The following is a 16,694-nucleotide window of genomic DNA, read 5'->3' on the forward strand; positions in this document are numbered from 1 at the left end:
TCTTCCCTAAGTACTGTGAATTGTGTTTTAGGACACTGAGACATGTCAAGCTTTAGAGGTTTTGATATAATGTTTAGGAGAAACCCTCTCTGCCATGGCTAGTCAGGCTAAATATATTTTGCTAGTTATATTATTGCTTGATCCTGTGGTAATAAGACAGAATCAATGATTAAAGTAGTAACTTACTGAATGAATATAAAATGTGCGGTCTTAGATGTGTTTGTGGATTTTTTTTTGTGTGCAGATTTGAAGGTGGCTCATCCAATCAAAATGTAGTCTGAAATAATAATTTTATAATGCATGTCATATATTTGATAATCACTTAAGAGCCAGAAACCAAATTCATCACCATCTTGTTAAACAATGCCAAACATGACCATTAGAGGGAGCACTTTTCACACACACAGATAGACATTCATTTACTGATAAATGTCTCCTTGTTTTTTGAAGGAATTTCTCTTTGCTTGGAGTTGAAGGCTGGATTTGGCAGTGCGCTCACAGACGTAAGAGATGGTTACAATTACAATAATATGCATCAAAAAATCATTACTATTTCTACAAGCTAATTTGTTGTGCAGTTTTGTGTGTTAGACATGGGATGAGAATCTGAAACAATACAGATCATTCCTGTTATGCAATACCTTTTGATCTTCTGTAATTTGTGTTGTTATTTATGGTGTTATTTCTAACAATTACCTAACAAACGTATGCCCAAATAGAAATATTCTGTTAACTGTAAGACTTGAAGACTTTAATATTTATAAATATAACAATAATAGTAATAATGCAATATTTAAATAATATAGATATTATAATAATAAACACTTTGTTTATTTTATACGTATCACACCAACTTCTGCATGTTTGGCTTGAAACAATTATATTAGAAAATGAAAGCTGAAATACACCTGAAATATTTCTTAATAAATTGCCAGGTTTTTTTTCCCCAAAGCTTTTTTTCCCCCTATCTTTTAAAGTTCTATTAAATTGTCCTACATAACAGGAAATACAAATATGTATTGTTAAAGGCACTGTGCAAATATATAGAATGTAATTGGATTCTAACTTTTATTTATTACTGAATATAATGTGCAAATGTTTTCCCCCCATCTTTCTCGCAGAATCTTGGTTTGGAAGAGCAGAAGAAAACCTTTAATTTCAGATAAAAAGTAAACCTCCTGTACAGAGAAACAGTAAGGACTTGCTCAGGTAATGCATATAAGTCATAAAACTGTAGTTAAATCTGTGAATCAATTAGATTTTTCTGAATGTTTTCTCACACATCTGCTTCTGTTTAAAAGGTGAGATACACTGGACAGACAGAACTCTCTCAAGTCGTCTGGAAGTGTGACGGCACGTGGTCACATGACCTGGAAGAGAAAACCCAAGAGACTTCTAGGATCCCTCTCTGGTCAGTGACACCATTTCTTGTATTTATGAATCTCATAGCATGGCACGTTTTTTGGTTAAATTCCACAAAAGTGGTGCATCCACAGAAATGTTAGACACTTAACTAGAAGCTGATGCTTTTTGCCTTTGTTTACACAATGTTCCCATTTAAGGATTCAGTTAACCGTGAGATAAGTAAATCAGCGCACATATGGCTTGTGCGATTTCACCCGTGCTCTTGAGGCAAACCCCCTTTCGCTACAAAGAGACCCTGATGTGGAGAAGGTGCAACGTATGGCAGCCTCGCATGACTGACAAACGTGGCTTAAACTGACAGTGTGTTGTTTTGATTTGCCCTTCTGCCTGCAGAATGGGCCGGTTATCAACCTGGAAAGAAGTCTAAAGGCTGATGAACTGATCCGCACAGCGACACAGCTGCGCTCTCTTCCCCTCTTCATCTGTCCAATCTCCCCATTTATGTCCTGAGATCCACAACTTTCTGCAACTCTGGTGAGTATGGTGCCCTTTCTTTGTCTGTGTGCCTATTAGAATCCCTTATAATCTTGCTGAACTGGTTCTTGTAGGTTCCTCTTAGGCCCATTTTTGAGCAGGATATGTAATTTCGGGAAATGGGATGACCTTTTGCGTTGGCAAACTATTGATGAATCAGCATCCATTCGGCTGGGAGCTTTCGCTCACTGTTGTAGGCCTTGGAAGCGCGTGGGTTTATTTCTGTGCTGAATTCAAAGCACAGAAGCTCTGAGCACGGCGTATGAATTGATTTTTTTTCCCCCATTGAATGTTATGAGCGTGTTTCTGGAGACGAGAGTCATTTGCAGTAGTATGGGAAAAATTTGACTGTGATATATTTAGCCGTGGTGACGTGATGCTTTCTTGCTGACTGTGCTTACGGTTCAGGGCCTGGTTGATTCTGACTGAGCGAATGCTGTAGAAATTAGGCAAACTATCGTAATGAATATTAATGGCAGATGTGTGTGTGTTTGCATCTGTCGCCATGGGTAGTTCCAGAGGTTTCCGCACACGATGTTGCGTCATGGTTTTTTCCTTCACACTGACCTGTCTCAGAAACCTCAGAGGGAACTCTCAAGGGAGTTTTTGTCCTTTGTCATCGCAAGTAGTTTTGCCACATTGGCAGCTTTTGCTCAAGGGCAATCAGCACAGGGACTGCGGAATAGAGCATTAAAAATAACTCGCGTGAACCATCGAGAGCTTGTGTCACACGTTGGCTCTTGTTGGTGGCGAAAGGGGATGTCGAAGCTTTGGCACTACGCGAGCGAGCTCACCCTTACAGTCTTCGCCTTTATGCTGAGAAGTTGGATGGTAGTCAAATTTAACCAGTTCTGACACATCATATGACCAAATCTCTTCATGTGTCCTGGCATAATAACATGGCTATTGTCTGATGTTTTATGGTGATAGAATTTTTTCAGTACATTTAACAGATACTGCCCAACAGATTCACCCCAAAATCTAAGGACAAAAATTACTTGTTTTGCAAAAGGGGAGTGTTGATAGGTAGTAAGAAAATTGTCTGGATGCAATTCTCATTGGGTTTTCTTTACTGTAATGCATTACAGTACTTTTCATGTATCACAGAAAAAATGTATTTTTCCACCAACATCTCATTACTGTAATGTGACACTGATTACCTTTATTTTCAGTGGTGATTTTCAATAGATTCTTATTGCTGCATTTTATTTGTCCATATTATATAAAAAAACAAAACAAACAATACAGAACATTTTATGCACTACTGTTCAAAATTTTGAGGTTAGGTACTATATATATCCTAATCGTTTTAAATATTTCCTTCATCTTTCACTTTAAATTCTTAAACTTGATCAATAAATTAAATTTGAATAATAAGACACTATAGGGCTGTTACCAATCAAATAAAATAATTTACACTAAAAAATTAAAACTGAATTGAAAATTAAAAAATTAAAAAGTGTTATGAAATTGTATTAAATATTTTTTGAATATACAAATAAGAAATTTTGGAAAGAATGATACTTTTAAACACGAAACTAAACTACCAGTAGGTGGCGGCAGGTGACCGTCTTAATGAGTGAGTCATTGAGTCATTTATTCAAACGATTTGCTCAAATGGCTGATTTGTTCAGGAATGAGGCAGTTGTTTATGAATGGGTCATTGAATCTTTGACTCAACCGATTCGTTCAAAACGCTGAATCATTCAGTAATGAAAACACGGTTAAGTGTTCCTGTGAGATGTGTTATGGTTCTGCTGTGATCTTTGTTTGGAGCTATTTTTGCTGCTTAAATAGAACAAAATCAGTCAATATTGCATCTAAAATGTACTTAATACTTACACTAAAATGAATGCAGAATCATTGTCACGTTTTGGTGATTCCCTAGTTATTTTTTGTTATTGAAGTTTTTATTAGGCTAGCCTACTTGTCCGATCAGGCAAGTAAAATTAACTTTCACTTGCCCCTTAAAAAGATCTTGTCCCGGACCAGCAGACAAGCCTTTATGTCGAGCCCTGTGTATGTGTATATATATGTGTGTGTGTGTGTGTGTACTGAACTACTAGTGTGTATATGTAAATATATAAGCCTGGACATGTTCTTGACAAGTTTCATGTGAATCACTCATTTCGTGTGATTCACCTTTTTAAGCCTAGACATGTTATTGACAGGTTTCGTGAGATTCACTTATAACCAGTGGCGTAACTTTGTTTAAAAAGTGGGTGGGACAGGTGGGACAGGTGGGGGAGGGGGGTAACTCAATGCTAAATCATAAAACAGATGTATGTACAATAACATTACGATGTCCAGCAATCGATTTAAATAGTACAGTGATTGGGTTTAATTAGTCGTTTAATGAGGCCTATTATATGTTGATCCGACTATTTTAAGCGTGTAATTAAATGGTCCAGGGGCAGAATTTTTGTCCAGCGTGTCAGAGGTTCTCGGTTCTAACCGCACTCGTATATTTATTTATTTTATTTTTTTTCGATTATGTTTTTCAGTGGTTGTATATCAGGCATGGACACGTTTGTGTTCATTTTGTTTTGTAATTTAACCGGAACGAATAGAGAGTCTCTCCACAACGGATTGAAGCGCGCGTCCGAGTGAAGACTAGTGTGGGCGAGCCACAAACAAACACAGTATCCGCTCCACTGATCGCAGCGGCAACGAGCACTTTGATCACTTGATTTCAAAAACAACACATTTCAGCGCTAGATCGCCTCTTATTTGACAAACGAACGAAATTAATGCTCTGGTAGTTAACTGGAGATGTTTTGTTTATTTGTATTGGTACATTTGTGCCGCGAGATGTTTCAAAAGTGGTGGGGACAATATCGACCTTAGCAAAAAGTGGTGGGGACATGTCCCACCTGTCCCACCCGCAAATTACGCCTATGCTTATAACATGTTTTACAACAAGGTTCGATTTTTGTTGTTGTTGTTGTCTGAACACAAATCTGACATTTCTGACTAGGTCCACATGTCGATACTTTTCTTCAATCAGTGACAGAAGTACAGAATGTTCTCCCGTCCAGCATCTCCTTTTTTTATAAAGTTTCTCTTTGAAAGTCAAGGTTGCTTGGGGAAATAATATGCGAAACATGGCGCAAAAGATTATTCTAGAGTCCAGGGAGGATGGATGAAGAGGATTGTGGGTAGTTAGCATGCTGGAGCACTTCAAGTCTCTGCTGCATGCGTTGGCTTTTCGGGTATTTTGGCTTAAATGATGCTCTTGTCATCTGGGTGCACATTAAAGGCAAGCCCATCTGTGACTGCGGGATGAGTGAATGCAGGGCGCACGCAGATTACTTTTATTAACATCTCAGTGCTACCATTATCAGCTCAGCGGGGACTGGAGTCCCCTGTTTGTCACAGTTAATGTTTCCAGTGCAGTCAAAGCCTGACATATGATAGACTATTTCACCCCCGTTTAAGACCAACTCCGTCTGGTGTGTTGTGTGGTCGTGACTCTAATTTGTCATTCTTAAGTATTCATATATTCATAGTGCACAGCTTGAGCACGTACACTTGTGTTTGTTTGTGAGAGTTTGGATGCATTTTTTTTTTTTTCCTCCGTTGCACGCATCTACAGATTTCGTAACTCAAATTGAACTTCTCTTAATGTATGTGGCTCATGACGGCAATGACCAAGCAACTTAAGTAAACATTACCGCAAATCAATTTATATTCAAACTTTTTTACCAGCTACAGAATACATTTACATGAGCAGAGTGCAATGATTTCTTCAGCACCTATTTTTTTGTCCATCATAGACTCGGTTTGCAGTCATTACAAATCAAAAGCATTTTATATTTGGCTCATGAAATGAATGGCAAATTGACCTAATTATTAAGATGTCAATATCTCACTCTTGAGGTTTTTTAAGTGATTAATGTTTTGAAGCAACCACAGAGAGGATGAGCAAGAACATGCCCAGTCATAAAACCCCCACATTATTACAACTTGGTGGTCGAGGCTTATCTCTGTACTCTCACGCGGCTCGGCTCGACTGTAAGGATTTCTGATGGTTATGATTTTCTAACATTTGCAACACTTTCTATCACCCATCACAGAAATGCATTATATTTTTAGATATGTATTTTTATATGTACCAGAAATAAAATCTATATATAGTGTATATTTATTTATTTATTTATTTATTTATTATTGTTTTTCATTAAATACATAAATACAATACATGAAGTGGCATTGCAGCTTTATATTTAAATGAATTATGCCAATTTATATGTTTATATATATATATATATATATATATATATATATATATATATATATATATATATATATATATATATATATATATTTATATTTTATATATTTATATATATATATATATATATAATATTTATTATATATATTTTTTGAAACTGTAGAACAATTATTTTATAATTAATTATCATGTTTTTTAATTGTAGGTTTTAAATTTTGCAATAACAGATGGAAATTATACAGCTGCATTGTAACTCCATGACAGCTATACATTTTATAAAACACATTTGTGCTGGAAAACAATTATATGATGCAAAACAATACTAATTGCTTGATAATTTACATAAAAACACAAGTATAAGATCAACAACCTTTCAACATAGCTCTGGTCTGCTTAGACAAGTGACAGTCCCGAAACCCTCTCACACTGACCCCAGGGCATCAGGCCATTCTTATTGTCGAGCCCTATGCCATTGTAAGATGTCCTTTTGCAATATTTACCAAATCTTGAAATTGCTTTCTGATATGAATCCTGCTTTTTGGATTTGTTATGTGGAATGTAACACCATGCAAAGGTATTGCTGCCAGTTGTGAGCTCATTGGAATTTAAAAGTTGTTTGGACCTCTGCACACAGGGTCTTGAGATACATTGTACTGAAAGATGAGTCAGCCAACTGAAATTGAAAATCAGGGTAAGCCTTGCATAATATATATTTGGGGTGTTGAAATTAATCTTTGCATTGATGCATCCCAATGCGGATGTGAACGATTCTGCATCGATGCAGTAATAGACCATAATCGATTATAGCCTACTGACGTTTCTCTGGTGTCATTCGTCAAATAAAATGGTACGAGTAATAAAAAATGCACCCACTATGTTAAATTTGACAGCGTGTGAGTGAGCGCGTGCGTGTCAGCGAGCGCACGTGTGTGTGTGTGTGTGCGTGAGTCGAGTGAGAGAGCGTGCATGTGCGAGTGTGTTTTTATAGGCTAACTTAAGTATACTTGACAGTTTCATGCGCTTTTAGTATTTACTAGTGTTTGTTCTAAATGGTCCTGTCGTCTGCTCTGTTCAGACTTAAGTTGTGTTTGATGTTTGTTTCATTCAGGAAGTGTAGTTTCTTGGAGCAGATAAAATAAAAAGAATATTGCTGGAAGAAGTAGGATAATCTGGGTACTTTTTGCCTACTCTTTTTTTTTTTTTTTTTTTTAAGTACTGTGAATTCAGACATACTACTTTTGTCACATACTGTTTTTCGCCTACTAAATAGTTGAGAAGTATGCGATTGAGTTTTGCACCCCTGTTCTAGACTATTGTAATTGCCTCCCTAAAGGCAGAACCACCCCCAGCCCTCCAGTATATATATAGAATAATCCAAGTTGTCTAAATGTTGTAATTAGGGCTGTCGATTTAACCTGTTAATCTAATTAAAGCTGCAGTCCGTAACTTTTGGCGCTCTAGCGGTTAATAAACAGAACTGCATGTGTCGTGCGGAAGAACATTGTAAGCCAAGCTACTTCTCTCTGTTCATGTCTATGACGAGTCACCCCGGTACTGGGCTACTCCGCAGTGGTACGACCCGAGCCAGTCTAAAATAGTCTGCATATAAACACTTATTATAGGTGTACCGTAGTGATTCAGATTAAAAAAATTCAATTCAATTTTGAACAAAAAGTTGAAAGTAAAAGTTACGGACTGCAGCTTTAATTAGTTATGGCGAATAATAATGCGTTAAAATTAATAATGCATTTAACGTACCCTCCCCGCCCCAGACCTACGTAAGTCATATTATATTTTACACAGTTTATTGATGATGAACTTGAAGCAGGGCGACAACTCACTGTGTGATGTAGCCTGTAGAATGCAGTTAGAATGCCTCTGAAATTCCAAGATATCAGGGCACAAATGCACCTGTTTAAGTTTTTGTCTCATATATAGTTTAGCAATATCACAGTTTATTGTGAGTGCTGTTTTTGTCCAAAATAGCACAAGTGCAAATGTGATATAGATTTTATACAACAGTTCATAATAACTGCGAAATAGCACGAGTGCAAATGTGATACTGATTTTATACAACAGTTCATAATAACTGTGAAATAGCACGAGGAGAGAAGAAATTGTTGAATATAGTCATTTTGTTTTGAACCACTGTAGCCACATGGACTATTTTAACAATGTCTTTCCTACCTGTCTGGGCCTTCAAAGTGTTAATTAAATAGCTGTCAATATGTCCAATATGGATGTGTTATCTAATGGAATAGTCTGCGACTTATGTCACTGAACACTGTGGACGTGGGAGGTTTTTAGTACTCTGTAGAAGGAAAAACACTTAATTTGATCGTTTTAACAACCTTGCTAAAGTTCCCCCCCAAAACCGCCCCTGCCTGTCAGCTGAGCTTTTTTGAAATCCAGAGCGATTGCCACATTGATCCGGTCTCGAGCAGAATGCACTTTTGTGTTCTGCATAATTTGCCTTGTTTAACAGTCATGCTTTTCAACAGCACATGGATTGTTTGTTTCTGTTCAAGCTTTCTTTGCAATACTTTCCTCTGCCACTAATGATTCACTTTGATGCTGATGCAGCCTGACTGATTCTAAGGCAGGGCATTAAACACACACACACACACTTCTCAGTGCTCCAGAAAACAACAAAGGCAGGCATTTTGGCTTTGATTTTATAGATCTACTCATTCTGAAAGCTTATTTATATAAGCATGTTTTACAATGTTGTTGCATATTTAGTTATTGCGTGCGTAAAATATTAATATATACACAGCTCTATTTTCCCCCCTGCAGCTGGGTGAGGTGACTAAATTCTGGTCTTTTTCTTTTTGTTTTTTTCCGGTTCTTGTAGTCTCGTATTTCATTGATTTCCAACCAGGGATACTGTACATAGGCACATTAAAATACATTAAGCTTTGTTAAAAACAGAATATTCTGAACAGAATCAGGTATAATTGCCTCCAGAACTATTGAAGCTCATTTCTGCTTTGTGTGAAAAATGAAAAGGTAGACCTTTTTTGTTTTTTCTCATAATTTCAGCTATTTCTCATGATTTCTGAAGATTGTGACTGTTTGTTTATTGCAACTATACAGTATATCTCACAATTATGTATCTTGAAATTGCAACCATTTCTCATTATTGTGAGTGTTTTTTTCATAATTGCAACTTTATATCTCACAATTATGAGTTAACGCCTCAATAACGCCTCCTTATTTTAAATTAGCTCACAATTACATTTATGTTTTGAACGAATATCTGCAACATTAATCTTCCCATGAGCCCCTAGAAATACAAGAGAATTTGTGTAACATGCAAGGTACCAGCTTTTCTAGATATAAACTTGGAGAGACCCTACAGAACAATTAGTTTGTTCTTCAAAACTCTGCGACTGAGAGCGGATGTTTTTTTTTTGTTTTTTTTTAAATCACTCTTGCCTTCTCGTCAGAATGCAAATATGACATCTTACAACTCCCCTGAGACAAACGTTCAGACACTGATAAATGCATGTTGAATGTAGACTGTAGAATGTAGAATGTAGCCTTTGCAATTACATCCTCGCAGACAATGCAGTTTCAATTTTATTATCCTTTTTTTCAGATAGCAATGTACAACCTTTATAACAGATTTTTGATTCCAGTTGGTTTTCTGTATTGTATGTTCAAATTGCCAGTGTAGACAGTTGGAGTCAAACATGCTATGAAGAATAGCCTTAAGTGTGTACAGGGAGAGGGGGTTTGGCATGAGAACTCTGGGAGAACTTCATCAGTGAGTCGCTGTGACATCTTCCTCGGCCACTTCAGTCCTGTGTCGCTGGGTCTCGACACCCGGCCACATGAGCCGCAGTGTTTGGGCTCTGTGTTCTAGATCAGAGAGGATATAGCATAAGACAGCAAGGAAGGAAAGACCCAGAAGACTCCAGAGGTCTCTCTGAATCACTGGCGCCGTTTGAAGGCTGATGAGGCTTTGCTTTAAGGAAGGATGAGCCATGTAGTGTGCTGACATGCTGACCTGAACAGACATCTTAGCAGGACGGACCACATTAATATGCAGCGCCTGTTTCCTCTTGATACACAATAGCTGAATATCTCCACACCAAATTATTCTTTTGCATTATTTTTCTATGCGATTGGCTTTTGCTTTTGCATTTTTTATTTTTCATTTCTTTCAAAATATATACCCCAACTTCTTAAATGAAAGCTTTCTAAAGTGTTTTTCCCAGAAAACATTTACTTATACTCCTATATGTTATAGGGGTCTTTTTAGAAGTGCAGCAACAAACAGCAGAATCTTTTACTTTTTTCTTTTTCACTCTTAATCTTGTTTCTAGCATGTTTGAATAGTGCTTTGGTATAGTGTGTATAAAACGTACACTGCCGTTCAAGTTTGGGGTCAGTAAGATTGTTTTTGAAAAAAACTCCCTTATTCTCACCAAGGCAGCATTTTATTTAATCACAAATACCATAAAAATAGTCATATTACATATTAAAACTAATACATTTTAAATTCATAAATATATATTTAATTTATTCCTGTTATTTCAAAGCATCATTACTCCAGGTTTCAGTGTCACAAATCTTTCTAACATGCTGATTTGGTGCTCAAGAAACATTTCTTATTATTATCAATGTTGAAAACAGTTGTGCTGCTTAATGTATGTTTTTCATGATTTTATGACATGTTGATAGTTTAAAAAAAACAGCACTTATTTGAAATAGAAATATTTTGTACGATTATAAAATATTATTTTGATCAATTTAATGCATCCTTGCTGAATAACAACAACCGTTCCCTCGGTAACACTGCATGCAATGCACATATGCCTGTGTTTGCATTCATTCTGCTGCTTGTCTCTAAATAAATTGTGTTTAAAGAGCAGCTTGTATTCTTGCACCCGCAATAGACAGATTCAAGTTTCATTCTGATCCTAAATTCAAAACTTTACACACAGAACAAATTTTGGTATCCTGGCAAAGCTGTTGTCGACTCTTCCTTAGAGGTAAAACATTTCATAATTTATTCACCCTCGTTGTCATTCTAAACCTTTTTGACTTTCTTTCTTTTGAACTCGAAAGAAGGTATTTTGAATAACTGTGAAAGTCAGTGTGGTCAAAAAATACCTTTTCAAAACCATATTTTGTGTTCCACAGTAGAAAGTCATACAGGTTTGGAACAGCAATAGTGAACTATCCCTTTAAATATCTGCCGATTCTTGATAGGTATATGAGAAGCCTTTCTAGTTGAACAAGAAAGGGATGCATGGATAGTTGGAAGGGATCTTAGTTGTGTTCAAATGCACTTAATGGGAAAAAGTATCTTGAAGGATTCATAAACAAATGGGTATATAAGAAATGTCTCTCTCCGCGGCTGTCTTTGTGCTTAAATTCACCTCTCTCAGAGCAAAGAGAAAGAATGAAAAAATCCTTTAAAGTAATGGTTCCCAAACTTGGATACGCGAGGTGACAGAGTGGGCACGCAAACAAAATGCTGAGTTTTGCCGTTAATTTAATTCAACCCCATCTTAAAGGGGTTGTTGAGTATGATTTCACTTTTCTAACTTTAGTTAGTGTGTAATGTTGCTGTTTAAACATGAACAACATCTGCAAAGTTACAACGCTCAAAGTTCAAAGCAAAGGAAGATATTTACTTTTAAAGAAATCGTTTTTTAAGGACTAAAACAAATGGCTGGAAGGGACTACATGACATTCCTCCCGGGTTAGTGACATCACTAACACTAAAATTTACATAAACCCCGCCCCTGGGAACACACAGTCCATGTTGAGAAGAGGAAGAGTTGTTGTATTGGAGCACATTTGTGAGTCTGCTCAAGCTGTCGCATCCGAGTTTTCATATGCAATACAGTACGTAACACAAATGCAATAGCATGTCACTCTGTAGGCATCTTACAGCAGTTCCCACACAAGCGATTTTCAAAATATGCTAATCAAAGACTTGAAGATAGTAAACTCCACATCAGCAACATAAATTCATCACCTAACCATTCATAAACATCCTGTTGCATTCTACATGTTGTCACTTCTTCTCCATCATTGTCCAAATCCAGTTTAAACATAAAAGGCAGAACAGTTTCTGACATTTTAGTGCGTGTCTGCATGAGGTAATCGGAGCTGATAACACACATGAGCTCTTGAAGCTCCGCCCTCTGTGTCAGTGTCATTTGCATTTAAAGGGACACACACGAAACGATGCATTTTTACCGACCCTCAAAAAGAGACAATTTTAAAATGCCTTAAAATTATCTGTGGGGTATTTTGAGCTAAGACTTCACCTACACACTCTGGGGACAACAGAGACTTATTTTACATATTGTAAAAAGGGGCATTATACCACCCCTTTAAAATAACATATATATTACCTAATCTTTTGACTAAGTGGAAGAGAGGGGGTAGGCTGAAGGATGGTAAACGCCTCAGGGGGTACAAACTCTAAAAAGTTTGGGAACCACTGCCTTAAAAGAATAGTTCTCCCAGACATAAAAATGTCAATAACTCCCCCTCATGTCACTGTAAACTACTTGCTTTGACATACTTTCTTGTAATCCTTTTTTTAGTGGTATGCAAAAGTTGAAGAGTTACCTGACACTTTTTTCCCCTCACATAATGACAGTGAGTAGAATGGGTGCTGTCAAGTTTACAAAAAAATAAAAAATCACCATAGAAGTATCATAAAAGTGGTCTACTGTATATGAAGTCATACAATGATTTTGACGAACACATCGATCTAAAGTTATTATTTAAATCTGGCCCCCCACCCTACCTCTCAAAGCAAATTTGACACCTTTTTGACATCAGTGGTGTCTTTAGTCTTTTTTAATCTAAAAGTGTTTCGGAATGAATATTCTACAATATCTACAAAATATTCTTTACAAGTTTTTTTAATTTACAATTTATTTTAAAATGTAGATTTTTTTGTTCCACAGAAGAAAGTCAGTCACACATGTTTGGACCGACATGAAGGTGAATAAATGATAACAGAATTTTCTACTTTTTTGGTTGAACATTTTGTACATTACATGGCCTCGCATGTTTTAGCTCTGTGAATTATCAAGGTTGTTTATGCACCATAAAGGTGACAGTTCCACTCTGAAAGATCCATTTGAAATGGATGTCACAAGCTATTGGTTTTAGCTGCAGGGGTGTCCCATTTATTGAAAGCTCTCACTGCAACCAAATGGAGGGTCAGGCGAAATTTTCCATTACCAACTCTAGCTAAGTCTAACGTAAAAGCTTTTGCAACATTATGACTGAGACCTGAGGCAACAGAATTTTCCACTTATCCTCACCCTGTGTGTGTGAAGGTATGGCCAAGGGATGCACTTAAACTACAGAATTCCTCCAAACCTGCACGGCAACGTGTCTTAAGCATCCACTTCCTCTTAGAAAGGAAGAACCATTCTCACACTGACCTCGAGCATTTCGAAGGTAGTGGGGTAAGAACCTTTCTTTCCACGGTACAAAAAAATAACCCGTATTGTCACTAATAACGTCCTGAAGAACTCTTTTTGAGGATCTGAGTGGAAAGAGATTTTGCTCGAGTGCATAAAATAAGAGGCCGCTGTCATGCGGTACTCACGTTGGCATTTGCACATTCCGACTAGCGATTTATGGATTTTTCAGGCCTCTCGAAGCAAAGGCACTGAGCCAGTACAGCGGTCCTTGTGTCATGCAGTCAGTAATGAGCTTCTTAATTAAACCCCGCAGGCCTGTGGCTCAATTAGGGCTTACAGACAAAGTTAAACTGATCAATCCAGGGAGTGCTTCTGCACTGTCGGACATACATTAGGAGAGTACTTTGAAGAACAAGAGACTGATTTGATGTTCTGTAAAAAAAAAAAAAAAAAAAATCATTTTTCTTTCTATGAGTAGGTTTTCTATCAGGTTCCCTTCACCTTTTCAAACTCTGTACAATTGTTGTATCTTTGTGTCCTTAATGGTCGTCATTGCCTATTAGCTTGCTCAATTGATGAGTGTATGATGAACCCAATGCTGTTCCCAAACAACTCCACTGTGCTTCCCACCCCACCCTGCCTTTTGACCTTGCTGGAGGCAATGGTCGAGTTTACTTATAGGACTAGGCGCATTCACGTTCCTCTCATTTTGCCTACTGTCTTCCATCTCTGGTCCTTACTAAACCTTGAGAAATTCCCTTTAACTGGTAAGGATGCTAAAACGTATATCTTGGGTTTCTGATTTTGGTTTGTGCTTCTCCACAGGAATCACTTGAAGTTTCTTTCCCTTTGTGAATGTTTGAACGTTTGTCTCTTTGAATGAGTGTTTCTGTTGTCTTCAGTGACCGGATCGAATTTACCTCACGGAAGAAGCACCCATTCGATGGGGTCTCATAGTTAAATGCTTTCAAGTTGATGTCTTAGGTTTGTCTTAACCTCAGGAGTACCTAGATTCTCAATTGTTCACGTACTTTAAAACCTTTCAAAGGCTTTCAAATATTTGTCTCGGTAACAATTTGTAGTTCCTGTAAATGAGTCGTGATTCTACAGGGTTTTAACCTCAATGATTCATGATTAAGTCTCCTGATCAACTGAAGCGAATTAGCCAAGGGTTTTTAATCCAGATTGTGCCAGCGCAGCTCCCCATAATTCCTCACTCTGACAGATTAAAATGGCTGGTAGACAAAAATGACTGTCAGACATTGTGATGTTGATCGAAAGCCACCCCTCACCCTGCTTAAACCTCTTGGTTTTCAGGCCATGTCTGTTCGCCTGTTTTTATTGTTCATGCCATGCGTATTTTAGCTCTGAAAAAATGAGGACAGAGTGGGATGAGGGATAGGAAGAAAGGGCATGGAAGCATATGAAGGTTGAAGCTTAAATGTCACAACAGACAAGTATACAGTGTAATGACAAAAGTAACTGATGTAAGAGTGTGCAGATGGTGACCAGACACCCTTGGCTGGACCAGACTGCAGGAATGGGCATGTACAGTGGTGGGTACGGTTTCGTTGACGTGTCGCCCGCTGGAGATACCCAGACGGCTGGAGTCTTGGGTGCCGATTCCACCCCCAATACCCCTGGGGCTGCTCGCTGAGCGTACTGGGACTTCTCTAGCCTCACAAACCTTTACCTCAGCCCAAGCAGTGATAATGCTGTCGACAAACAAGGGACTACTGCAGTGAAATTTGGATTTAGGCGTTTTTTTTGTTTTGCGCATTGTATCCGGTGAGGGATCACGTGTCCAGCGCCTTACCCACATGACCTCATACCAGGACCAATCAAATGGTGTCGTTCCATTGGGGCTGAGCGAGAGATCGCTGGAGACATCATTTTCCCTCTGTGGTTTTTAATTTCAGTCCTTTCCGAACATCAATATTGGTAGCCATCGGTTAGGAGCTCTTTGAAGGTAAATCTTTTTATGTTTTCAAACGTTATTTTTTGGCATATGTTTCAATATAACATTGTGGCCTGGTCAGTTATGATTGGTCATAAGAAACAGCATTTTGTATGTCCGTTCACTGAAAAATTAACCTAACGATGTCTTTATGGATGATGCTCCTTTAGAATCATCCATTGGAATCGTTCTTCTAGGCCCAAGTTTCCTAATGCTAGCAGTTTGGGACTATATCTAGATTTTTGACCATTTAACATTAAATTAAATAGTGTTTTCATCTGAAGATTTTTTTTAAAACTGTAGGAAGTATGTGTTGTTGTAGTCTAAGCCAAGTAGCTTGAGATATTTTGAAGTGATTTGCTTTATTTGCTGTAGGTTGTGGCGTTTGTGTTATATCCGTATATTGTTAGACAATGCTTTGTATGCCGCAGACAGTATGGCGTGAAGGATTGTGACTTGTGTGTCAGTCTCAGTTGCGATTCCGTCCTTGATGGCAGTTCGGAACATTAAACGCTGCTCGGCCCTTTGATTAATACTTTTAGAGAGGTACACAATTTTGTTCGCCGTCGTTACTTCAATTATCGTCATGGGTTCTTTATCTGTCAAAATGAAGCAGAAGAGATTTCATCCTAAAAACTATTGGTATGGAGTCCAATTGCCAGGTTTTTAACAGATTTATGTATGAACAGAACAAACGGTTTTTACAATCTTTTAGGTTATTCTGAACCTGAGAACCTTAAGAGTTTTAATTTGTGTGTTTATATTGTCATGATGCCATATTCGCAACATGTCTAATAGATTGTTGGTGACATAGAAGTTTCTAATTCAAGGGTTGAACATTGCATTATAGACTCTTTAGAAAGCGCAGCCAGTTTATTTGCAGATGTGTACTGTGTCTAAAGATACAGGTTTAAATCGGTATTGTGCTTTCTGCCAGCATGTCGATGATTTCAAAAATGGTTTTCACTGTGATGCCTGGAGACGACCAGAGGTGTCTCCATTTAGCATTTCGGCACTTTCGATTAGTAGGCCGTTAGCGTAGCATGGGTGGTTGGTACCGATATCCTGGATCTCAGATCACTGGATTGGTTTTGCTTGATCTTACATTGGCATTGCTGGGCGACTGAGCTCTTGATTATAATTTGGGTTGAGATCCAGGCAAGGGCGAGTGATCAGGGCTGACAGTTTTCAAGCC

At 37.7% G+C, this 16,694-nt stretch overlaps 1 protein-coding gene across 17 annotated transcripts in view; it reads left to right on the forward strand.

Annotated features, from left to right (window-relative positions):
* Nucleotides 1-16,694, forward strand: part of pcbp3 (poly(rC) binding protein 3) — a 67,752-nt gene that overhangs the window by 25,156 nt on the left and 25,902 nt on the right. For 11 of the 17 annotated variants that reach the window (XM_084121900.1, XM_084121884.1, XM_084121897.1 and 8 more), the window contains 4 exons: nt 451-503; nt 1,122-1,209; nt 1,302-1,411; nt 1,759-1,899. The gene's annotated coding sequence lies outside the window, so the exon portion shown is untranslated. Of the gene's footprint in view, nt 1-450; nt 504-1,121; nt 1,210-1,301; nt 1,412-1,758; nt 1,900-14,252; nt 14,310-15,389; nt 15,512-16,694 lie in introns of those variants that run through there. The other 6 variants (XM_084121898.1, XM_084121893.1, XM_084121885.1 and 3 more) reach the window with 3 other exon arrangements.

The sequence above is a fragment of the Abramis brama genome (genome assembly GCF_963993115.1).
Source record: "Abramis brama genome assembly, chromosome: 8".
Classification (NCBI taxonomy): domain Eukaryota; kingdom Metazoa; phylum Chordata; class Actinopteri; order Cypriniformes; family Leuciscidae; genus Abramis; species Abramis brama.